General features: G+C 34.5%; 1 long non-coding RNA gene across 2 annotated transcripts in view; it reads left to right on the top strand.

The window, feature by feature from the left end:
• LOC119255997 (uncharacterized) overlaps positions 1–26,669 on the top strand; it is a 50,077-nt gene extending 23,408 nt beyond the window's left edge. Inside the window, exons 3-4 of one of the 2 annotated variants that reach the window (XR_008553602.1) lie at positions 15,633–15,686; positions 26,524–26,669. This is a non-coding gene — a long non-coding RNA (uncharacterized LOC119255997). Of the gene's footprint in view, positions 1–15,632; positions 15,687–16,279; positions 17,729–26,523 lie in introns of those variants that run through there. The other variant, XR_005127601.2, reaches the window with a different exon arrangement.
• Positions 26,670–26,887: the final 218 nt, after the last annotated feature.

The following is a 26,887-nucleotide window of genomic DNA, read 5'->3' as shown; positions in this document are numbered from 1 at the left end:
TTTCACGTGATGACAATATATGCTGCTTATATTTTACATACAAGAGCAAGTTTCTTTGGGTTGAAAATTAATATATTTAAAAAATCCAAAAGGCTTTCTTAAATTGTTTCTTCCAAATAACGTCTAAGTCATTAAAAAGTTTTTGACTTTAAAAAAAAAAAAGACATCTAATTTAGTCATTCACAATACAGAATGCTTTCTAAATATCCAGCAAGTATTGAGATATATCACATACCACTTCTTTGTAGAAATGACATACTCAAAAGCCAATGCCTTAAATACCCTCACTGACCCTAAAAGAATCCATTCATACATAGCGTGGGCTCTATCTATTGAACAAATGAAAGGAAAACAAATGAGTGAATGAGTGAATAAATAAGAATATGGCCAGTGGGCAGTTTATATTGTATAAAAGTGAATAATAAAGATGTCAGTTGTGGAACTGCTCACACATGACTATTAATGAAGAAAACTCTAAGATAGTGAGCTCCGATACAGAAGAGCAAAGGTCTAGGAATATATTGTATATTATGACTAAGAGTAGGCAAGGAGAAAAGCGTGGGAGCCATGATAGAAAGTAATGTCACAGAAAAGAGAGAATGCAAAGAATCAAGGGCAGAGCATGGTGATAAATGCAATAGAAGATCTAGGTGGGGAGGCTTAGAAGAAGTTGCTGAGTACATCTAGTGGAAAAGTCATTGAGTGGGAGAGGACAGAATTTGCCCTAAAATAATGAAAACTGGATATATGCATAAAGAAACTGTTTTATAACTGAACTTGGCATTCATTCCACCTCTACAATTTGCAACATTGGTTTAATTCACAAGTAGCAGATGAGCCCTAACCTTCATTCTGTATCTGGACAATGTATATGTTAATAGTTTGCTTAAATTCTCAGTGCAGCTGACCATATATAATTGTGCCAATCACAGTCCAGGAACTTTTATTTGCCAGGTATTGTTAGAGCATGAAAAAATAAAATCAAGTGACGCAAGTAGCTTTTCTGTGGCTGTATTGTTTGCCGAAGCTATGATTGGATAAGGTCCAGTAATATCCTTAGAATAGGCCCAGACAGAAGTAAATAAGTAATGTGTATTTTGAAAGAAACTTCTAGAATAATCACATGACTTCATAGTTTTAATTGATGTTAACATCAGAACCTAGTCCCTCATTTACAATAAATAAATAAATAAATAAAGTAAAAGAAAGTCAAATGCCCATATTCGCCAAGCTTGTTATTGGCAAAGCCAAAACCGGAAGTCAAGTATAATTCTTGTTCCTAGTGATTGTCCCTGAGTCACTCTGCTCATTTCATATGCCATAGCACCTTTGTGTGAATTAAAAAAAAAAAAAGATGCTAACAGTGTTAGCTCTGACATAATTTAAAAATATCTTTTTTTTCTATATAAACCAATCTAGTTACAACATAAAGTAGCTTTGTTATCAGAGACATTCTGAAGTAACCTTTACTACTATTCCAAACTGAAGTGGGTAAGCAAATTTTTAATCAAATATTTAAAATCAGATGTTTAAAACAAATTAGTTCAGTTGAGCAACTTCCCAGATTTTATCTGCCTGTCGTTCAGTTTCACAGATTAGAAATTAGAAATTACTTTTACCTTCCCAGGAAGAGTTTGAAATGGCATTTATGATTAATAAAATTCACATTTAAAGAATGAATGAATACTTTTTGAATATACTTTATTTTACAGTGAAATAGTATAGGTAATATTAGCTCAAGTTCTTGTTTCAGAATCCAGTTAACATTTTCTTCCTCTCTACCTTTGTCCTTTTGAGGGATAATAATTCCCTAAAATCATTAAAAAGTGACAAAATTTTTACTGCCCTCTCAAAACAATGGCAGTCACTATATCATCTCATATACAGATACTTATTGCTAATGGTAGGAGCTATATCAGATATGGATTTTTTTGTGTTTTTTTTTTAAAGATTTATTTATTTATGCATACAAGAACTGGGGTACAGGCCAGAGGTGTGGGGGGTTGGGTGGAGGTGAGGGAGACAGTGGGGAACACAACAGGCAGACTGACTGAAATACACTGCTGAGGAGAGCAGCAGGTGAGACAGGAGAGGTCTGCTGAGACATGTGGGTAGCTCCCTGGCTGGCCCGGGGATTGAACTCATGCTGCAGAGTCTGTGGATAGCTTCACGGTGCTGTGCTTAACCCCTTGTACCATCAGGGAGGCCCAGATGTGGGTTTGTTTGGTGTTCATTAGTATTTACAGTTTAGTTTTCATTTATTTTTCACAAGACCGGTGTTTAACAACACCGCAAAACAACCCAAAGCTAATCTCACACACACACACACACACACACAGTGCAGTTCTTTTGCAATTGTGGGATAACTGCAAACAAAAGAAAATGGTCATTAAATAATGTGTTCTTAAAGTTTCATCTCTCAGGCCTATCTAAACAGAGGAAAGACCCACAAAAGTATGATAGTGTAGGAACAGAGAAGAGAGTTTAAAATAAAAGTTAATTTATTTTTTTTAAGTTCTAAGGTTTCTTGCAGTTCATTGCTTAGGTGGTTATGAGGTTACCCAGAACACACAGAGGAGTCTAACTAGCCAGGTAGGTTATGGCAGATACCATACTTAGAGAGTCTCAGGCAGACGTTGGGAGGTACATACAAGACAGGGAGGGGCTCAATGTAGTATACATTAAGCTGGAGTCCAGGGAAGTCAGGTAAGGCCAACCGGCAAGAACCATTTCTAGGTAGCCAAGGCCCAGAGACCAGGAAGTCAAAGGCAGTTGGAAAGAAAGGTTCTAGAGAACAGGTGACACTTTGTTCTTTCTGCTGTGTGACTATCACAGGTCCCTGATTATGGATTGTTACCAAAAGAGGTCAGAAGTCTTGGGAATTCTACCTTTCATTGAAGCTGAGGAACCAGGATGAATTATTTCAGAGTTTTGCCATTTTAAATTGCAGATTACTGACTTCCCTATTTCCTGACTTCCTCTCAAAGCTAGCAAACTATGCTGCTAGCTTTGAGAGGAAGTTACTGACTGTATGTAACTTTATACTCTTGATATGCTAATTAAAGCTAACAAGATTGAAATTAGTGAAATTAAGCTTCTCCCCCAGGTCTCTTCCTGGGCATGGATTGTTTCATTGGTATGAAATACCCCTAAGTCTGAAGGAAGCCCTGGTGGCAACTATTTGCAGAAGATCTTGGATAGGTATGTGGATAGATGTAAACACATGCATATTCTTGAGATCTTTCACCTTGTGGGATGGAGCTGGACATGGGCTATGATTTAGAGTTGACTCTACCAGAATATCCACTTTTTAAACTAGAAATGAGGGTATCAAAGAATTTTAAATTTGAGTCTTACCTGAAGATATTTATTTAAGGAAGGAGATAAACCTCACTTCATTTCAAAGTATTTACTGTGATTTACATTTGATTTAGTGTATATAGGACCCTATTTGTACACTTTTTTCAAGTCCCACTGTATATATTAAAGAATTTTTTTTTGCTAGCATTTCTATTTTAAGAATTTCCAAGAGGATAGGAAAATATATATCAATTTCATAAGTTGTCTACAGACTGTGATTTCATACTGAGTCTACATTACTTTGGATTGCTTTTCCCAACATGTCTCAGCAAAACATTATACAACCTGATTAAACAAAGACTCATTCCCACACAGCTCCACCTTCCTTACTTGGCAAAGCTTTAATCTGGTAACACCCTTTAAAGACCATTTCAGTCACATTTAACAGAAATAGCCAGCAAGATCCAGTACAGTGGTTCCTTAAAACGTTGAATTCTAGTTCTTATTACAGGGCAGGTAAAATTGAAGGAAAATATTCCTAATGGATTAAGATACTTTAAACTTTTCTTCCCACTCATCCTCTTTTTATTATTTTAAACCAAAACCGCACAAATTAACCAAGCAAAACTTAAACAAAACAAAAACAAAACAAGAGAAACAAAGTGTCCCCATCGGATCATTTGGATATTTATCTCCCTAATACATCCAAGCCATAATAATAGTACATTGGTTAAGGGCCTCCCTGGTGGCGCAGGGATTAAAGATAGTGCTATCAAGCTACCTCCAGCCACTTCAGCAGGAGTTAGATCCCCTGGCCAGCCAGGGAACAACCAACATGGCGCAGCAGACCTCTCCTGCCTTGCCCCACTGCTCTCCTCAGCAGTGATTTTCGGTAGATCTGCCTGTTCTGCTCCCCACTTTCTCTGGTGAGTCCTCTTACACCTCACACCTCTAGCTCATGCCCCAGTTCTTGTATGCATAAATAAAATAAATCTTAAAAAAATATTTACTGTGAACCCTCCATAACCCTAGGATCTGCTCCTAATAATGGTAATCAAGAATATAGGTATCATACAGTGTGAAAAATAAAATTTAAGAAATGCTAATCAAGAAAAAACAGTTTGTTTTTTTTTTTTAAAGATTTATTTATTTATTTATACAAGCACTGGGTACAGTCAGAGACACGGGAGGGTGAGAGAATTCACCAGAGCCAGAGCGGAGAGTAGAACAGGCAGAGTGATGAAGTACACTGCTGAGGGGAGCAGCGGGCCGCTGGAGAGGTCTGCGCGCCATGTGGGACCCTCACCCGGCGGCCAGGGATCGAACCAGTGCTGCAGAGGCTGCGGGCAGCTTTGCAACCCAGCGCTCAACCACTGTACCACCGGGGAGGCCCAAGAAAAAACAGTTGTAATGTGGATTTGGGGCAGGAAGGATTATTTTGCCTTTGGCAGTGGATTGGAATTGAATGATATTTGGTGAAAGGCAAGAGGGTATCCCATAATTGCATTTTAATACTCTGAACTTTCATTTTTTTTTTTAACTGCTTATATGCCTCAAATCACTGGCCAACCTTCCAGAAGCCCCATTTGGAAATATATAAACTAATGGATACTTGCTTTAGCTACCATACTACAGAGAACAAGTGTGACTTGGCCATAGGAATATCTGTTAAACGTGAAGATTGAGGGCATGCTAGAATTTAGCTACCATAATACAGAGAACAAGTGTAACTTGGACATATGAGTATCTGGTAAATGTGAAGATTTAGGGCATGGTGGAATAGTCCAAGTATAAATACCAAAGATATATCATCTCTCTTTCACATATCTGAGCTACTAAAGATTTGCTAGATGCTTTATGTAATCTGAAATAAAGATCACAAACTTTTCTTTGAATATTGATATTCAGTTAAATCATAGTACATAGGTAGCAACATCTGATTTTCTATCCTTAACACAGATGAGTCATTGAATTACATAGCCATGTGTGACATAGTGGTAAACTGACCCCATGATACACACTGGTATGTCATAGCCTGGTGACACTAAGGTAGGCTGTTCATAATCCCATCCAAGATTCCTTAACATAAAGTTCATTAGAATTGTCACCTTGGTGATTTTCATTACAATCTTCATTATGAGAATACAAATGTGCTTATCATAAATTACTAGGGCCTGACTGTCTTTAGTTTCTCAAGTCTCCAGCAAAAGTTCTATACCACAAATATGGTCCATAAATTATGATTTAGGAAATATCACAATAGGCATTCAGTTAAGTTTGTTGAATTGACCTGAAGCTGTGACATCAAAAATAGTGCTTGAGCAATGATGCAAAATTTAATGTAGGAAATGTTTTGGTTTTGTTGTTTTTGTCTTAGTTTTAAATTTAGTACTGAATTGTTATCTAAACTGAATCCTCTTAAGTATGATACACCACAGCAATATATTTTTAGATAAGAAACTATGGTTGTGTATAAATTATAAATTGGGATGTATATAGAATTTATGCTACTTGCATCAGAAAGGCAGAGCGGGAAAATTTGATGTGAACAAAGCATGTTCTCCCGCAGGCCACTCCATTTGCTGTCCCCGCTGCATGGAATACTCTTCCTTAGTATATCTGCAGTGTAGGATAGTTCCTTGCAACCTTCAGGTTTCTGCCTACATATTGCCTTAGTCAAAGAGACATCTCTGACTATGCCGTATAAACTAACACCCTTTTTCTGTACCATTCCCTATCCTCGTACTCTATTTTAATTTCCCTTCACAACCTGTATCAACAGCTGATATGCTATACATCTATTTGTGTATACTTTCTCCTTTCCTCTGTAGAATTTGTTCCTTGAGGGCAAGGTCTGTGTTTTGTTCATTACTATCTTCCTAGCATCATTTCCATGGTATAGAGTTGATCCTTAAGATATTTTTTTCTTAAGGAAATATATAGATGAATTACAAGCTTTTTGTAGGTCAAGATTAATTAATTTAATTGTTCTCACCTGCTTTCATCCAAAAAATGACAAATGATATATTTGCTTTCATGACAAGAAATACATCCAAACATGTAAGATATTGAATAAAACAAATGACAAAATTTCAGAAGCAAGAAGAAATACACAGTTTATACAAATCAGCAGAACCAAATACTGATACCTGAAACCTCTCAGAGTTGAATTTGCTTTCTAACATACTCAGTGACAAATAGCTAAACATAATTACTAACATAACAAATTTCTAGCCTATGGTTTAAAGGCATATGCAATTTAAAATAATCATGCTGGGATAACTAGGTAGGAACATACAAAAGAATGAAGTTAGATACCTACCTCATACAATATCTAAAATTTAACCCAAAATGAACCCTAAAAATAAGGGTAAAATAAAACTCTTAGAAAGAAATATAAGAGTAAAACTTTGTGACCTTGAATTAGGCAGTAGTTTTTTGAATACGACTCCAAAAGAATAAGTAAAAAGATTAAAAATGGACAAATCTGACTTCTTCAAAATTAAAAATTTTGTACTTGAAAATAAACCAACAAAAAAGTGGAAACAACCCACACAATGTGAGAAAATATTTCAAAATCATGCTCTGACAACTTACGTCCAAAATATACGAAGAATTCTTACAACTCAATACAATAAAGACAAATAACACAATTTCAAAGGGGCAAGGAATGTTAATAGACATTTCTCCAAAGAAAATATATAAATGGCCAATAAGCTCATGAAAGGATGATCAATACCATTACTCATTAGGGAAAGGCAAATCAAAACCATAATGAGATACCAATTCACACCCACTAGGATGGCAATAACAAGTGTTGATGAGGATGTGGGGAAATTGGAAGCCTAATATATTGCTGATGGGAATATAAACTGGTATAGCCACTTTGGAAATAATTTGACAGTTCCTCCAAATGTTAAACGTGAATTATCATATGACCCATCAGTTCCACTGCCAGGTACATACTCAGGAGAATTGAAAACATATATCCACACAAAAGTTTTTATACTAATGTTCATAGCAGCATTATTCATGAGAGACCAAAAAAAAAAAAAAACTGGAAACAATCCACTTGTATCTTCATTGATGGATGGGTAAACTGTGGTGAGATATCCATATAGTAGAATATTACTTGGTATTAAAAAGGAAGTAAGTACTGATATATTCTAAAACATGGGTGAATTTTGAAAACATTAAGATAGATGAAGGAAACCAGTCACATAAAGTTACATATATATGAAAAATTCAGAAAAGTCAAATCTGTAGAGCCAGAAAATAGATTGTTTCCTAGTGTTGGATTGGGGTAGTGAGGAAGGGAATGGAGTGAGACTGGTGTGTACAGTGTCTCTTTTGGGGATGAATATTAGAAGGGTGTGATAGTTACAAAACTTCGAGAATATACTAAGTGTACACTTTAAATGGGTACATCTTTATGGCAATTTTATCATGAGTTATAATTATACAGAAAATATATTCAAGTAGGTAGGAAATCACAACTGGATAGCAAAATATCACTATTGATAGAATGAAGTTGTGTTATATAAGAGGATTATATAGCACAGCATGAACCCCTTTTCTGAGGGATACAGATTATACAAAGGCAATAGAATTGTTAATTTTGGATCATTCTAGGAAAAGAAAGAACCTGAGGTTTAAGAGGTATTCAAAACCTATTTGCTCAAATTTCCTCCTGATTTTGTTGCTTCAGGGTCTGAAATGCCTTTCACCAGTCATCCTGTAGAACAAGTGAGGAAGGACCTTCTTAAAACAGAAACACTACATGTAGAAATGCATAGTACATTAACTTATTAACACTCATAAGAATAATCTTATGCACTCAGCCAGGCATTTCACAAGACCCTAAAGGAATTAAATATTAATTAAAATTAAAGGTGAAAAAAAATTTTAGTTCCTGGCATTCTGCCTAAAGCACTGACTTTAGAAGTAATCTCTGAGAAACATAGACACCAAATATGGAATGGCACTGAGGATTAATTTTTTGGTATATCATAATTTACCCACCTTGCCATGTCCTTCCTGATATATAAAACAATTCTGGTCATATAAAGCTATATTTATACAATTTTACTGTTTTGTTCCTTAAGCTTTAATAGGTGAGTGGTAAATCCAGGATTATAAATCATAATTCTTGGCAGTGAAAAGCCACTGAAGTGTTTTTAAGAAAGGGAGTGTCATGATTAGTTTAGAAATAACATTCTGACTATAGTGTAGAGAACAGATTTGTGGGAACAAGAGTGGGGGTAGGGAGATAATATAGGACCAACAACCCGCCAAAATGGTATGAAGATTACTTCAAAGTCAAAACATCTGAGCTATGACAGATGCCAAAGAAATCTTATCTCATTTTCCCTTTATCTGACCAAAGCAGAGCTACATGAGAGTCAGCTTCCATAAACAACAATGTTAATCCGCAGTCAGGGAGGTGACTGGCCTTGAGCATTGGGACATTAAAAAAATTGTGTCAACTAAGCTCATCAGGGCTTTTGTCATTTGAAGCCCTGAACTCACCTCCTTCTATCAGGCTATTATATAAATCTTTACCTATAGCTCATGGAATAGGCACTTCTTTTGAGGTACCCCCCCCCATGCATGTGAAAATTAACTTTTCCCCTGTTAATTTCTCTATTATCTATTATCAATTTCTCTATTATCCCCTGTTAATTTGCATGCTCTTCACCATCAGAACTAAGTTGGTACAGGATAAGTTTTTCCTCCCAATGAAGGGTTAGGAAGCTCTTGCACTAATCTTGGTGAAGACAGCAAACAGTGTTGGCTTGGATTAGGGCAGCAGCAGAAGTGAGAGAATTGCCTGAAGTGGAGTCAACAGGACTTGGGGGCTGGACATAGAAAGGAATAGGGAGAACATGGGAATGAATCTTAGGTCTTTTCCCAGGGCCCTTTAAAACCTAATATTCTGCTGACTAATTTATCTTCAAAATGTAGAATGTACTCCAAAATTTTGTGTGTGTGTCCGGGGTGGCACCAGGGAGTGCGTGTGGGGTGGCTTAGGTAACTTAAAAGCAAGTAACAGAATTCTTCATGGAAAAAAACTGCCTAGTTTAGCAAAAAGATCTGGGTGAGCCATCTTTGGTTCTCTATTTGGAGCTTGTCTAAAACTGAAAATTAGACCAAAAAAACACTACCTGTATAATAAAATGAGGAGAATATTTTGCTTCAGTCAGAGATGGATGAATCGAGTGTTCTAAGACCAGGAAAAGGAGGTCTTAGAAGGATGACTGGATAATAAGGAAGATAACCCAGTAAGATATGAAGAACAAGGTCCTGAGCAAAAATGGTGGCTAGTGGCAAGTACTGCCAATGAATAGGGTTGCCTGAGTGCCTGAGCTTCAATTGCATGCTGTTTGCCATGCTATGATATAATTAAATATATCCTCACATATTGTGATATCATGATGTAATATCCTCATATCCCAGGTTATATCCCAAATCTTTAACCCAGCTACTGGGATAAATATGTTTTAGGAAAACAAATGAAAACATATGCTTCATATTTGGTCCATGGACAATGGATAGAAGTGATAGTTAAAAGAGAAAATGTGTAAAACAGAGAATTCAGCAATAGTAGGAGCTGAGAAAAAAAGAATAAAGTGGGGAGGACACACCTGACTTTCATCACATCTAAGACATGAGATTGTAAGGTGGAGATGGCAGCAGCATAAACAAGAAATTATCTTTCACACTATATGTGAGATCCAGGGCAAGTGCAAAAGTGGGACCATTTCCATTCATTTAATTGTAGGGAATGGAAACTGTGAACAAACTAGATGACCTAGGTCTCCCAAGCAGCTGATTCATGGGTAAATAGCTAAGTGAAAATTCTTTAAATTACCTTTGTAAAAATCTAACTTTTGAATTTCCTCATTCTTTATTTCCATGCAAAAATGAAGTATTCCTCTATTTGTGAGTATGGGTTACCTCAGACACATATCTAATGGTTCAGAGTATTAAAAGAGCTATTTTCTGCATCATGTATGAAATGTACTAAAGTTAGAAGAGCTGAGGCATAGAACACATGAAGATAATTGTGTATGGAATAGAAAATAATATTGGACATTTAAAAGTTTTATTACTCTTAAGTGCTTCAGCGAGTTACAGGGTTTTTTTTTAGGCTTCTGAACCAATGAAAATATCAGTGAAATATATTTTGAAGAAAAATACATTAGAATACATTACCTAATTTTTAAAAGTTTGTTTTCGTAATATTTGGTTTTTTTTTCTTTTTTTAAAAAAGATTTATTTATTTATTTATACAAGAACTGGGTATAGTCAAAAGCACGGGAGGGTGAAAGGATTCACCAGAGACAGAGCAGGGAACAGAACAGGCAGACTGACGAAATACACTGCTGAGGGGAGAAGCGGGCATGGCAGGAGAGATCTGCCGCACCATGTGGGACCCTTGCCGGTGGCCAGGGATCGAACTGGTGCTGCAGAGGCTGCGGGGCAGCTTTGCAGGCCAGCGCTCAACTGCTGTGCCACCAGGGGAGGCCCTTCGTAATATTTGAATTGTTCTCCAGGGAGACCTCTATGAAGCAGGGCTATTTAGAAAATAAATGATGTAGCTGGAAATTATCCTCATGGGTTTATCTTTAAAAAAAATTATGTCCTTCATTTGTGATTTTAATAGACCCACAGAGGCATTAATGTATTTACCAAGTTACTGACTTTGTGGCTACTATAGTAGTGCTAATAAAAAATTAAATTATTTTCACGCCCTAGAGATCAGTGCAATTTGTTATATACTCTTAATTTTCATATAAGGTCTAATAGAATATACCATGAAAACAAACTGGAAAATGAGGGGTTTTTAAAGTTGAAAGCCATAACTATTTTGTGTAGAATACTTTCTGATTTTGTATATTCTACAAATAATCTACATTATTTCTACATTATAATCTAAAATATGGATAAGCAATTAACTTTCATACAGCAGGTTTTATAGACTCTGTGGAAAATTTAAGGCTAAATTTATTTCATATGGAACCACAAAAGATTCCTAATAGTCAAAGTAATTCTTAGAAAAAAGAATGGAGATATTAGGCTCCTGTAATCAAAATGGTGTGGTATTGGGATAAAAATACATACCTATGTGAACACTTTATTTTGAAGGAACCAAGAGTCTACAATGAAGAAACGAAAGTTTCTTCAACAAATTCTGTTGAAAAACTGGACAGCTACATAAAAAGAATAAAACTAGCCCACATAGCACACCATATGCAAAAATTAATTCAAAATGGATTAAAGACTTGGAGGATATAAGACCTGAAACCATACAATACAAAAAAAAAACAAAAACAGGTTATACGGTCCACCATCTTCACCTCTGTGATATCTCTGGGGACTTGACTACAACAGCAAGGAAAACAAAAGCAAAAATAAACCATTGGGATTATGTCAAACTAAAATGCTTCTGTACAGCAAAAGAAACTCTCATCAAAATTAAAATACATTCTATTGAATGGGAGGAAATATTTATACATCATATATCCAATAAGGGGATAATATACAAGATTTACAAAGAACTCAAACAATTCGACAACAATAAAACACCAAACAACCCAGCCAAAAAATGGGCTGAAGATCTGAATAGATACTTCTCCAGCAAAGACATACAGATGGCCAATAAGCACATGAAAAAATGTACATTATTATTTTATCAGGAAAATACAAATCAAAATCACAAAGAGTTGTCACCATACACCTGTGAGAAAGATCTATATCAAAGACCAGAAATAACAAGTATTGGCTAGAGTGTAGGAAAAAGGGGTCACTAATACATTGGTGGTGGATACATAAATTGGTTCAGTTTCTATGGAAAATAGTATGGAGGTTTCTCAAACTATTAAAGATTAATCAATCTACATATGATCCAGCAATTCCACTCCTAGGTATTTATTGTAAGAATACAAACACACTAATTTGAAGGGGCATATACACACCTATGTTTTCGTGGTAGCCAGTATGGATGTAACCTAAGTGCCCAACAACAGATTGGATAAAGAAAATGTGGCGTATATGCACAATAGAATACTACTCAGCTATTAAAAAGAAAGATGAAACCTTGCTATGTGAGGCAACATAAATGGGAGTAGAGGAGATTAAGCTAAGCTAAAATACTGAAAGATTTCATTCATAGGTAGAATATAAAGAAAGAAAGCAAAGGAACATACAAAACCAACCAAAACAAACTCCTGGATTCTGGATGAAGAACTGAGGTTATCAGAAATGAGGGGTAGATGGTTGCAGAGGATAAAAGAGCCCAGTGGTTTTGGTGGAGGGTATTGATACCTTGGTGGTGGGGATGGTATAGCAACATACAGTTGAAGAGATGTAAAGCTGTATTCTTAAAATACAGTGTTGTCAACTGAAGTTACTGCAATTAAAAAAATTCAGTTGAACTTATTTGCTTTGTCAGTAGTGAGCATTGTAATTGATCACTGGTTCTTCTTATAGCTATTATCTGTCCATGAATAATTATTTGAAATGGTTAAAAATTGATCAGTGGAATCACTGAACTAACCTAACTTTTGGCAGCCTGACATACTTAGCAGTTGAAAGTTAAAATGAAGTATAGTTTTGTTATCTTTGAAAAACTGAAGTTGTCACTAAGGCTGGTTCCTAACATCAGCTAATCCAGAAGATACACTTCTACATCTTTTCACTTGAAACCAAGTTTGCATTGGCACTTTGGCATAGATTTAGTTTACTGTCCCAATACAACATGTTAAGTAAAACACACTCTTAAAGATTTGTGATGTCAGGAAATTTTTGCAATAGCTCTACAAAATAGGAAGTAGGCAAAATATTTCTGTTTTTAGACATAAAAATTAAGGAAATGAAATATAACTAGTTCTTTTATATTAGCTCCTTTTCCTATTCTCAAACTGTTAATTAAACTGTCTGACCAAAATTACAATAGATATTTTACTATTATCAGATCTCTTTAATAGTTTTTTCATAACTTCCTTCTGCCATTTGAGTTAATCTCAAAAATCACAACAGGAGATTTAATAATCAAATATTCTCCTCCTGTCTCCACTCTCAAAATAATAAATAAGGAGTTGGGCTTTAAAGAAACAGACTATTTGTGTGTATGGAATGAAATCATTAAAAGTAAATATTTAGCAATATTTCTCCTTTGAGTGTAATTTGAATTTTTTTTTTTTTTGGAGGATTTCAACAAAGGAGTATTAGAAATAGTGGGCATTTGCAGGAGTAAGTACAGTATCACAAATTTGGAGCAAAGATGAAAAGTTATATTAATTAGAAGGAAGAAGTTTCTTCTTGAGAAACTAACTCATTATATGCTATTTCAATAATCTATTCTAAAATAAATTATAAGCCTTGAAAGTGGGAAAGATAGGAGATTATGGTTTAGAATCTCTTACCCCTTCAGTTTCAAATATATAGGCTTTACATGAAACTTTACCCAAATAATTATCATCTCTAATAAAGTTTTTTGTCATTGACTTCAGCCATTTGCAGCATTTGTGGGAGAGGGAGAAACAAGAAAAAATTCCTAACATGTTTCCCTCCCACTGTCTTTTCTTCGTGATAAAGGTCACAGAATTGTTTTAATTTTGCTTTATGATAGATTGAACTATAGACTGTTGGAGCTAAAAAAGACTCAGTCATTTAGATGTTTTATACAGAAGGAGAAATTGAGGTCCAGAAAATTTAAATGACTTGGTCAAATTCACAAAGCTAAAAATAAGGGACAGGTACTAGAAAATACAGAGCCATGAAATGATTTTCTCTGTTAATTATTTTTTGCAGTTGTTAGTTCAAGTATGTTAGCCCTATAAGAAAGTAATTCAGTTGAGACAACTAAAAATACTTGTGCTTGTTGCTTCTCAATGTAATATGGATTTCAAAAAAATGTCTAGAGAATAGAAATGAAAAGAGAAAAGGCCCACACAACAAGGGAGACACAGCACATGTGCTTTGGTTTTTAAGCCTTAGGGCCAAAATCACACTTTTGATCTTGGTAACCAAAAAGAATCTTGTTCCTGGAATGCTTGTAGAGACCTGAATTAGTCATAAGCTTCTTAGGAAAGAATTCATCCTTTGTTTGATATTTCAGAGATGCTTGATCAGAAATCAAGCAAACCTCTTTTATTGTGTGGATCTCATCATACTGCAGTTGCAAATGTAACAAATCCCTCGGAAATATTTGCCTAAAGAATCTTCTATTTTGAATGATTTTAGTATGGATTGGATGATCTCATGAGGCTTCTCCCTGAACTATGATTCTTTCCTTGTTAATGCTAGCACATCATCTCTCACATGCTTGTTTACAGGAATCACAGTAGGCAGCTATGGTAGAATTTCTAATTGTTGACTTGTTCAACTGGGGAAATAATCATGGAAAGTTTATTGTAGACTATTACTACTCATTAATTATTACCAGACATTATTACTGAAGTCATTATTCCAGAAGGTTTAGATGAGGAAGACTCAATTGCCTATAATATTCAAGATAAAACAACTCCACTGGAATCATTGGCTTGTAACCAAATATTTGGACCATTTAATAACCTAAATGATAAGTTTAACTTCTGGTTTTCCTTCTACTCAATCCCTTCTCCACATCCCTCTCCCACTCCCATAAATCTATTACTGCCTTAAAAAAATTCCTTTCAAATCTTCTTTCATAATAGGAGACTGACCAACATTAAAATTCATCCTTATTAAAGCTTTTCATTTTCTAAAAGATAAGAGAGCAACACTTTGCCTTTATTTCTGGTCTCTAAGGTACTATTTTAGCTTGATATTGCATTAAAATGAAACATTCAAAATAATATCTGGCATCTTCTCAACATTCCAGAGAAATACTTGAAATAAGATATGCCAAAAAGAGCTAAAAATGGTGAAGGAAATTACAGAAGTGTTTGACTATCATCCAATAGATTCTAACAGTTCACACAGAGAAAATTTCTGAAGGAAGGCTCTCTTAAAACTGTACCAAAGAATGCTACAGATTTTAACTATCTGGCAGAGTACAGAGCAGGTGGCAAAATCTTTTTGTCTGGCTAGCTAAACTTTTCTTTTTGTTTATATAAAAATGGCTGGTTTATTAAAATGGGAATTAAAAATATAAACAGGAATAATCTATATATGCTAGCATCCATTCTATTTGAAAATAAGTTTCTTCAATCTTTAATAGCACATAGACTCTTCAATACTCAAAATATTTGATTCTCTCTCCCCATTGAAATACTGTGAACAACCCGTCATTCTTCTTATTATGAATCAACATGAAATTTGATAGCACTTTCCCTTCCTCATTTCAGATATGACTCACTGCTCTTGGTGTAATCCCCAGGGATCAGAAGCTCTGCTTTAAAGTAAGGAAACAAAAGAAACATCTTTAATTCAAGCTGGTTAACCAGAGAACTCTAATAGTTATTATTCACTGCCCTCTTTAGTACACATTATAAATCTGAATGCTTGAAGTGTCCTCTCTCCAGCTTTCCCTGGGGAAACCAATCTAGAGAAGCTGGAGAGGTAACCTGAATGATAAGTCTTAGACTTGAAGGTTATCAGTAGTTCTACTTAACTATTCATTATCTCTAGGATTTTAGCTTTGGGAGTACTTTATTTTCAAGATTTTGGGTGTCTTCCCTCCAAAGCCTTCTGACTTTGCATATAAAAAGTAATAGATCTGAGCTGTTTCTCAAAAGTCTTTCTAATTTAAGACTTGATCCTTTTTCTGCTGTGTGGTAACCACTACCCCACTTTCCATCTCTCTCAGACATAGAAAGTGTTGTAAAGCGTAATTCAATATAAAAATCCTAAATCATCTAGAAGTCTGTGGTCTTTCAAACAATATTCAAATAAGAAGGGAAAAAGTATAGCACTCTAAGTAAAATTGCTTGAATATAGGCAAAAAGTAAAAGTAAAAAGCTGAGAGTCCCCACTTTATATTTCCAAATCCTAGAAACAGCTAGTCTCCAGAGAAGCAGTTTGTTTCTATGTTTAGAAGATGAGAAGAGTTCAATTTAAAGGATTCTTTTTCCATTCCTTAAAAAAAAAGAGAGCGACAGAGAAAAGAAAGTCCAGCAAAGGCAAATGCTCCCTTGGACAGAGAATTTCAGCAGATGTTCATTGTCCCAAGGATAAAACAGCTCCTACTTTGTAACTTAGCATTTGCAAATTTAGAGACTTATATATTTCTAACTTGAAATGATTCATGTGGTATGAATGAGATGTAAATATTAAAATTATTTCTATGAGAAAGTGGTGACATTTTACTATTGTCCACAGAATGCTGAACACTGTTGCTATATTATGATATGGTGATGCGATAATTGTAGCCCATCTGAGCGTTTCAAACTTCTCTATTTTTTCCTTTTAACTATTTACAACGGCACTCTGGAAAATCATTAATAATTATAGTAACATTTGTGGAGTACTTAAGATGTATGAGGCACTCACAATTATCATTTGAGGCAAGTACTATTAGTATGTCCATTTTAAATGTGGAAACTAGGGTTCACAAAGGTTAAGTAACATACTTAAATTACAATCCAAGAAGTGGTGGTATTGGCATTCAAATGTAGTCAATTTGACTGTAGGACAGGGGTCATCCAGCCTTTTCTGTAAAAGCCATGGAATAAATATTTTAGGATTTACAAGCCTTATAGTCTGTATTGCAATTACCCAACTTTGTTTTTGCAAGACAAAAGGAACCTAAAATAATACGTAGATGAATTGCAAGGTTTGTTAGAAAACAACTTTATTTATGGACACTGAAATTTTGAATTTCTTATAATTTTCACATGTCACAGGATATTATCCTTCTTTGATTTTTTCCCCAACTATAACAAATTCTTACCCCATAGACTGAACCAAAACATCTGAAAGGCTGGATTGGGCCGACAGACTGGTTTGTTGACCACTGTTCAAGGCCCTTAATGCTTTTACAGTTTTTCCAGTAGTGTGTTTATGGTGAATTTTTAAACAGCTATTAAAACCACATTTACATTCTAGCATTATTGAGTATTTCAGACTTTTATTGTATAAACATATGCTTTGGGGAATAAGATTAATTTATATTGTATATATTAAGGTGAATCATATGAAATTTGCCAATATTGAGCTTTAGACCTTTAAAAGAGGAAGTTTTATGTTTCAACATAGTATCTATAAATGTATGTTGCCTTAGGAGGTAATGTTTTATTAGAGTTAAGCATAGACTAGTATCCAGGGGAACTTTATATAAACAATTCAAGCATGAGATGTGTGACATAATAGATGATCTTCATGTTCCTTCAGAATCTTTGCTATGAAATGTATTTCAGTCAGTCTGCCTGTTCTATTCCCCACTCTGTCTCTGGTGAATCCTCTCTCATCCCCTTCATCTCTGGCATGTACCCCAGTTCTTGTATGCATAAATAAATAAATATTTAAAAAAAAAGAATCTTTGCCATGAAATGAGGTATGATAAGCTAGGGATAAAGTTATGAAGAAAGTGAAACATCATATTCTTAATGACACTTAGGGGTAAGTATTTTCACTCAGTGCACAATCAAGGCAGTCTGGTTCTGGGAGATTAAGTAACTTGCCTGAATTCAGAACACTACAGGATGGCAAAGCCCAGACTTGAGCAAAGAAGGAAAGACCCTTCTTGTTTTTACTCATACGAAAGAGGAAATTTTACTGCGATCTGTCAGTACCACTAAGACCTTATAGATAGTTTTTTTTCAAGTTCATTACTAGAAAAACAGTTGTAAACCATAGTATTAGAATTTCTCACATTTTCAGTAAACTCCAGAAAATATGTTCATGCAATTTTCACACATTTTTGCTGTTACATGTATATTGTTCCTTTGGAATATTTTTATACTGATAAACCCTTAATTTGGTTTATTTCTAAATGGAAGATTTATTTCAATTTATTTCTAAATGGAAGATGAAAGTAGAAATCATAGCTTTTGGTAAATGCAATTTTAATAAGCTAAGTAATTAAACCGATAGCTTTGCAAAGTGAGAATTTTAAGGCAAACAATCCTTTTTTTCACATTTTAATGTGTTAGGAGAATATTTAACTCCTGCATATACTAAGAAAACCAATCTGCAAATACTAAGGAAACAAACATTTGGAATGGAAAGAACTATACAGTGAAATCAAAATAAATATACAGATCAGAATATTAAAATTATAATATATTGCTTCACTTGTGTTTTCCATTCCTTATCTAAAAAGTAGAAATAAACTGTAAAATAGGTAGGAAGAATTCACTAGAGACAGAGGTATTTGCCAGAACAAAGTAATTACTGAGTTACGATTATACTGCAAAGACGCATTACTGCTTTTTTCTCTTTTTTCCCTTTTCTTTCATTTTCTTTTCCTTTTTTTTTTCTTGCCATAGCAAATAAAATACATTTCAGGTTTGACTGGCCTCTTTTCTCTCATAATTTCCCATCTTTACTTTTATGTCTTTTTTCCCTAAATGCAGCTTGACTATTCTTACTAATGCTATGTACACTCATCAAATAGTCTATTTCCCTACATTCAAAATTTACTAGTTTAAAGTCAGTCTTCTCTACACGTAAATCAAGCAAGTTGAAATAGAGATACCTGCTAGAAAGTGAAGTTCAGAAGTCAATGAAAGGATTCTTGGTAGCCCACAAGAAACAGAGGGTTTCTATGAAGAAGAAAAAAAGCACAAGCGTATGCAATTATTTTCAATGCACCATATTCTATTGTTTTGTTTTTGTCATATAATAAAACAAGATCAAAAATGATTGATGGGAAAGGAGATTTTGGATCCCCTAGAACATAATCACTACAAAAGAAGGGCTTGTGTCTTATTCACTACTGAATTATCAATGTAACATAAAAACATTAAAAAAAAGTTCTGGAACTTGATAGATGCTCTCAATAGATATCTATAGAATGAACGAATGGCTATTGAAGAGTATTTTGGTCATGAACTGTTGTTTTGCCTTAAGGCATCCTTCTTTATCCACAAGTAGAAGCAATGAGGGAAATATTCAGACAAAGCATTATTTAGTGATATGGACATGACTTGAGCTTAAAGATAATGTGACCATTGTCATTTTGGTTCTGGTAATAAGGAAGGAAAAACTGGACAATCCAGTCAGATTATGATTCCTAGACTTTCAATAGACAGATTCCAGAAAGTTAAATTAAAATGTAGGTATGATCCTGTGGGCCAATATTGTAAGTAAAAGGAATGAATGCAGATGATATTTCAAGATTTACAAAAACAAAAATTGTAACCCATAGTCAGACATTTAGCCAAGGTAAAGTATATGAGACCTATAAAGCAATGTTTTTCAGTCTCAGAATTATTGATATTTGGAATCTGATACTATGTTGTGGGGCTTGTCTTGTGCATGGAAAAATGTTTAGCAGCATCCCTGTCCTCTGTCCACTAGATGCCAGATGCCTGAAGTACCCTCGTTATAGCTAAATTGCATACAGCAACCTCAGGTTTTAGAAATTCTTATAAACTAACTTGAAAAATGAACTTAAAAGAGTGGTTCAAAGTCTTATGGAAGTTGAGGAGTTAAAAATTTATTTCACAAAAGTACTAAGGATGAAGGAAAAGAATGTCCTTCATGGCTCATCAAAGCAAGACAGAATTTGTTGCTGATTGTATATAGATAAACAGGATGATTAAAATTACTAAAATATTTTACATGTATCTTCTCTATTTAGACAAATAATCTTTATATAAACTTGATATTTTATTCAGAATTCCTAAAGTTAGGTCAATTTCCTATCAAAAAATTGGCAATCCTTGTTAAAATTTTTTAGGAATCTTTAGGATTTCCTCAAAAAAAAAAAAAAAGTAACCAAGTCATTATCTTCAATAGTATCCCTTATATTTGTTCAATAAAAAGCAAATAAAATAACATTTATTACACTATTAAATACTCCTTTTATAGTTATTTTAATTGTTATGGTTACTCTGCTAAACTGACAAAGAAATGGTGTGCTTAATATGAGATCTGCCTATAGTATATTATGTCAGTGTTGTTTTCTCCACCTATCCATCTTACATATTCACCTGTCATGTTGCTCCATTAATTGTGAGATGATGAAGCAAAATTTTACTAGCACCACAGTATCAGTAACATTAAAAGTATATTTTCAGAACTAGGGCAGAATTGTTTAGCTATGTCTTATCTTGAAACAAATTTACAGTTCCAATAAAAGTGAAAATAAGTCACACCAAATACGTATGAACATAAGCCAAGCATTTATTTAAATGGGCTGCTTCAATTTTACTTCTGTATAAATAAGAATATAATGTAATAAATTTGTTATAGCTAATGATACTGTCTTTATTTTCTAAATTAAAAAAAATGTATAGGCATTCAAGAAAGGAACTCCAATTGACAAGTTAAAAATCAATGGATATTAGAATGTTATATTGAACTATCACTTATTGACATACCATGTAATAATTCCCTTACCAGAACATAGATTCACTCATGGAAAACTCAAATCATATTATCAGGTAAGGGCATGCTGCAATGATATTTTCCATCAGCCAGGGCTCATATTACACAGGTCATATTTATACTTAGGTGTCTTCAAATCTGAGAAAATGGAAACTTGCCTAATGAGACAACAAATATTTGACCTGACTTGTATCCATTTTGATGATCTTCCTTTTAAAGGCAATATATTCCAAGGAAACCCAGAGCCGTAGAAGAGGAGAGGTAAAACATGAAAGGAGCAATAACATTCAACTAATAATGACATTCAACTATAATCTGTGTAAACTATGTGGTGTGTGTGTAAATTTATAAGAGTGCAGAGTTGAACCTAAGCCCATGAAAGTATGAACTCCTTTAAGTGTGGGAGACTTATTTAACCCAACAAATTCAACTGTCCTTTTCAAGCAGTTGCCCCACATTATTACTTACATTGAGCACTGCATGTGAAAGTCAGAAAGCAACTATACTTGAATCAAAAATATTTTTTCTTCCTGAAAAAAGGGGCAACTTTCTTTGTGTCACACCTATAGTAAGCTCCATTAAGTACAAAATCCTTACTTTATCTTCATCTTTAAGACAAATAGTCAACAGAAAAGAGATCATAAAAATATACAGAGGTTTTTTTTTTTTTTCCTTTGAGATAAGTAACCAAGTTACACATAGGTAAACAAATCTCCTTTTGAGGTTAACAAATACAAAAGCCCATTTCTCAGTTTAAACTTTGTCAAACAAGATATGAACTCTTTTTTCCTTATAGAAATAATGTTATTTGCTTCCATAGCAATGATTTTATTAGTTTAATCCTAAGCACACAACTTCTTGATTTACATTTATTTACTATTCTTAAATCAAAAAGAAACAAACTCTAGAGCCTGTTTCCTAGGCATCTATTACTATTTCCACTTCTTTTCTTTCCCTCAGAAACTTAACTGGAAGAAAATCAATTTAGCATGATTTTACATGAAAATATTCAAGTAAAGCAACCATTTTTAGATCCACTCATTCACTCAGTACAAAAGCATTTAAGTAATTTAGGAAAAGTTAAGTATGAAGAGGAACATTGCACTTTCAAGTCCAAATCTTACCTGGTAGATTGAAATGAAAGCTTTCTTAATCTGCATGCACTCCTTTCCTCAAGGGACAATGAAATCACAGGAGCCTATATTCTTAAAACCCTAAAAGAAAAATCAGGAAGCTTGATCTCTGCACATAATGGCCTGCATAATGTAAGAAAGCGCTGTTTCTTGGCAACAAGAAAACAATCCTTTTCAATTAACTCACAGCAATTGGCCCACATTTGTTCTTAGACACAGAATAAAGAAAATGTCTTAAGAACTCCAAAGAACCTGGTAATAACTGACTGGGAAAATCAGATCAGTTTGTTCATTTTAAAATAGTTTTAATTAATGGACTGCCCATGCCAATTGCCTCACCCTTTCCTGAAAACTTTTATTGACATATCTGGCTTACTTCCTTGTTGCATATTATTTACTTAATCCTGAATAGTTGCATCTGTTGTTGCAGAAACACAGTGAAAAGGTGAAAGATAGTCTTGGCAAACCAATGGTATATAATGTTATTGTGATCTTGGTCATTTTGCCCATCATATTTTGCTTTATAAAATATCAGTTTAAATGTAACATTGGATGTTCATTAGTATATATAAATCAAAACTGTTTATGTATATTCTCTTAGCTGTTGAAGATAACCTCCAGCAGATGCTAATTTTAGATGATATATAAAGAAGTGCAGCTGTGCTAGAACTTTCAAGGTCTTTTTCATATTTAGGATTTCTAAAATCCTTTGCTTTTTTGCTGAATATATTAACTCTTTTGAGGTACTCATGAAAATTTGATGAAATCGTAGGACAATCTTGTAAGTGAGCTGTGTATTTCCACATACATATTTGAAATTTCATATGTCAGCAGGGTGTGTGTGCCATGGATCACTAATTAGGAATTTGTTTATAAGGGCAAGTGAACAAAATATCAGTTATACTTAAATAATTTTTGTTGTTAACCAAGCTTTTGCATTGCAGATAATAAGATTTTAACTATCTAGTATGGTTATGTTTCCCAAATGAGAAGACAGTTTAGGATTGGTAATCCTTATCCAATTAAAGCCAAATTGGATGACTTTTGTCTTCATCATCCTTCCACTTTGCCAAGATTGATCAAGAGTGCATATTGTGGTGCTTGCCTTTTTTGTTTTCTTTTTTTTCTTTTTTATCATCCAAATCTCCCTAAGATGTTTATACTTGTCTTGATAAAATTAACAGGCAGTTCTTCTTAGGTAATATTTTAAAATGTAACCTTTTGGAGGCATTACCTTCAAACAAAGTACTTTCTCTGTTAGTGGGAAGTTGAAGCAGTGTTGTACACTGTTGAAGGTGATGTGTTTGGGTAGACCTTCTGGCACTTTCAAATCACACTGTCAGTAGCTGTGTACACATTGCATGGATGGAATTGACAGGGATAATTTTACAAGTGTTTCTTTAGCTTTAGTACCAACTTCTCCACTTGCTAACTATCACCTCAGGAAGATTTGTTAAGCATTTTCTGTCTCAGTCCTCCTATCTGTCAAATAAAGTTAATAATATTTATACCATAGGGTTATTGCGAAGATTGACTAAGATTTCCTATGTAAAGCTTCTTGAAACAGTGCCCAGCAGGTGGTAAATTCTCAAAGGCTAGCTATATTATAACATCATTGCTATTGTTGTTAGTATTCCTAACCTACATAACTTTCTTTTTTTTTAAAGATTTATTTTATTTATGCATAAAAGAACTGGGATACAGGCAAGAGGTATGGGGGTGAGAGGATTCATCAGAGAAAGTGGGGAACAGAACAGGCAGATCTACTGAAATACACTGCTGAGGGGAGTAGCAGGCAAGCCGGGGAGGTCTGCTGCGCCCTGTGGGTTGCTCCCTGGCCGGCTGGGGATTGAACTTGTGCTGCAATGGCTGCCAATTGCTTGATAATGCTGTCTTTAACCCCCGTGCCACCAGGAAGGCCCTAAACTACATAACTTTCAAGGGTCTTTCAGATTTAGGATTTCTATGCAGTTCTTACATAAAAATGTAATGTAATGTAAACAAAAAATTTTGAGACATATGATAGAAAATAATTTTCTTCATTTGTAGATTAATCCCCATTTACCATTTACTACAACTGACATTTAGAACCTTTATAGTCCCTTAATTAATAAAAGAAAATGCACAGTATTTTAAAAGTGGAAAATTTATCTTCATGAAAAATGCACTTATGTTAAACACTTTGACTTAAACAATTTAACTAAAGGCATAGAGATGTAGAAATTCCGCAAGAATCTTTTTTTGTAAGATATTTTATTATATACAATGCAATGAATAAAAAATTCCCTAGTCTTTCTGCTTGTATTCTTAAAATGTATGGACTACTTGCTTCAGTTTTTGGCACCTCTTTGGATGTATTTTTAACCAGCAGCCGCAAATCCTAATATTTGAGAGGAAATACATGCTTTTGAGTATTTTTTACAAACATAGTCTAGACAGAGTGGACCATAAAGACTCTATCTGATCCTCTCCAGCTTAAGAGACAAGTTTAACCTTTGGTCTGGGCCAAATCTATTATGCTGTTTCCTCAAAAAAAAAAAAAATACTATACCCTTTCTCTGCTAGGAAGAAAATGAAAATTATTAGTAAGAGATCAAGTGAGCCAATCTTCTTCAAAGGAATTGCATTCAGCTACTCAGGTAGATGTTTTCTGTTATCTGCTTGGTACATGGTACAGTACCTTCCTTTTTCTTAATTTTTGACAGTCACATTTTCCTCACTATCTTGAAATAGCAAATTTTATTACAGGAGAAATTAACCTATGACATCTGAAAAGACAACTGAAATGACAACAGATGTTTAAAAGTTCTGAACTCTGAAAATTATAAAGGAAACACTCTGGAAAATAGCAATATAGTCTCTTTCTTCTCAGAAGATTGGGTGTGAAGTAAAAGTAGTACTGCCTAAGATACTGGGAAGTGGGAATTCTGCACCCCAAATTCTGTAACAATCTAAGTCATAGAACCATTTCCCTTCCATAACTCTGGGGAAGTCTTGAAAGTAAAGAGTTACCAACTAAAATAGCACAACATCATAGCACAATGCATGGCATTTATTAACAATTGTAGGATACTCATATTCAATTCAAACATAATGTTGAAAAACAATTTACCATGAGAAATATTAGACTATAAATAAAAATAAAATCAGTGCTGCTGTACAATAATATATAGAAGTCTTGGGTAGTCCTTTCACAATTTATAAATTTACAAATAAGACCTCAAGTCTCATACAGAACAAATTGACAAGAACTATAAAAAATTATTCTTATGGATAATATTTAATGATAAAATATTTCACCAAATAAAATATTTTATAAGCATTGAATAAAAATAGAAATAAAAGTTTAATCAATTATGTTCTGACCAAAATGATAATGCTAAACCAAATACGTAGATGTAGAGTACAAGAAATTGTTTAGATGACTTTTAGAAGGGTGCAGTTTCTATAATCTGGGATTCTAATATCTAAGCCTTACAGTAAGAATGAATTAAAGGAAACTTATTAAACATACAGATTCTTGGGCCTGCATCTCAGTGATACTGATTGTATGTTTTGGGTGAAGCCAAGAAAAGTTAGTAGGTTTCCTGAGCTGACACAGGCACATTAGGGCCACTGTAAAGAACTATTAATTGATCCAGAGACACCCAAGTATTTGGTATCCTGCTTCTAAGCTGTGAGAGGCGACACTTGGATAATTGAAAAAGAAGGAAGGTGACTAGAAGGAAGAAATGTGGCTGGAAAAGTAGGAAAACACAGCTCAATCCTTGGGTCAGAGAACAAGGTGGGGAAAGGTGGAAAATGAATCTTGAGATATGAATAGAAGATGTAGACATATCTATAGTGGCCTCCTAGACTGAGACCCTCTTAAGTCTCTTACTTCTCAGTACTTTACCTTTTGGTAACTCCACCTATTCCTTAAAGCATGGAATCCTCCACTTCCTTCACATCTTTTCTTAAATGTCAAGAGCCCTTCTCTAACCATCCTACCTAAAACTGTTACCCTGCCCAACCCCACTGACATTTCCTTTTCCCATCCTGTTTTATTTTTTTTTAATAGAGGCATGTTTTATTTATTTATTTATTTATTTATTTATTTATTTATTTTGTTTGTTTGTTTGTTTATACATGCACTGGGTACAGTCAGAAGCGCGGGAGGGTGAGAGAATTCACCAGAGCCAGAGCGGGGAGCAGAGCAGGCAGAAGGACCGAAGTACACTGCTGAGGGGAGCAGCGGGCGGCAGGAGAGGTCTGCGCGCCATGTGGGACCCTCCTCCGGTGGCCGAGGAGCAGCCGGGGATCGAACCGGTGCCGCAGAGGCCGCGGGCAGCTTCGCAACCCAGCGCTCAACTGCTGCGCCACCGGGGAGGCCCCCATCCTGTTTTAATTTTCTCCTTATCAATTGTCACATTTTACTTGTTAATACTGTTCATTACCTCCCCTCCCTACTCACCACCCTCCCCCCCCAACACAAAATACTGTGAATTCTTGATCTATTCTGTGTATTAGTACATCCCCAGCATCTAGAATGATCCCTGATACAATGTACCTTCTACAACACAGGATTCAAGAGGTTCCCTGTTAAAATGTATGATATTATTAATATTTACAGGCAAAAAAGGACTTTATTGGACACTAGAAGTAGAGAAAAACTTTATTCAAAAGGAAGGATTTTTTAAAAAATCGTGTGCTCTGCTCCAAAAGAGAAAAATAAAAAAGAATTGAAGTATGGGAAGCTTTTCAACTGTTTACAGTGCTTCAAGGTATATTTGTTTTCCATTCCTTCACAGAGGTAGGCATGGTTAGTTATTGTTTAACCCCATTGAAAGCTAATAATTGTGTCACTTTAGCCCTAGGGAACTGGAGAACAGGAAACATTTTATCGAGGTGCATAGATTCATAAGTAATATTTTAAAAGGTTATTTGAAGGGTGTTAATAGAATTATTTTAGAATCAACCTGTGTTAAGGTAAAATA

Source organism: Talpa occidentalis, unplaced genomic scaffold, assembly GCF_014898055.3.
Source record: "Talpa occidentalis isolate TD23 unplaced genomic scaffold, MPIMG_talOcc4v2.1 talOcc4.3, whole genome shotgun sequence".
Taxonomy (NCBI): Eukaryota; Metazoa; Chordata; class Mammalia; order Eulipotyphla; family Talpidae; genus Talpa; species Talpa occidentalis.
This window is presented reverse-complemented; position numbering and strand designations above follow the sequence as displayed.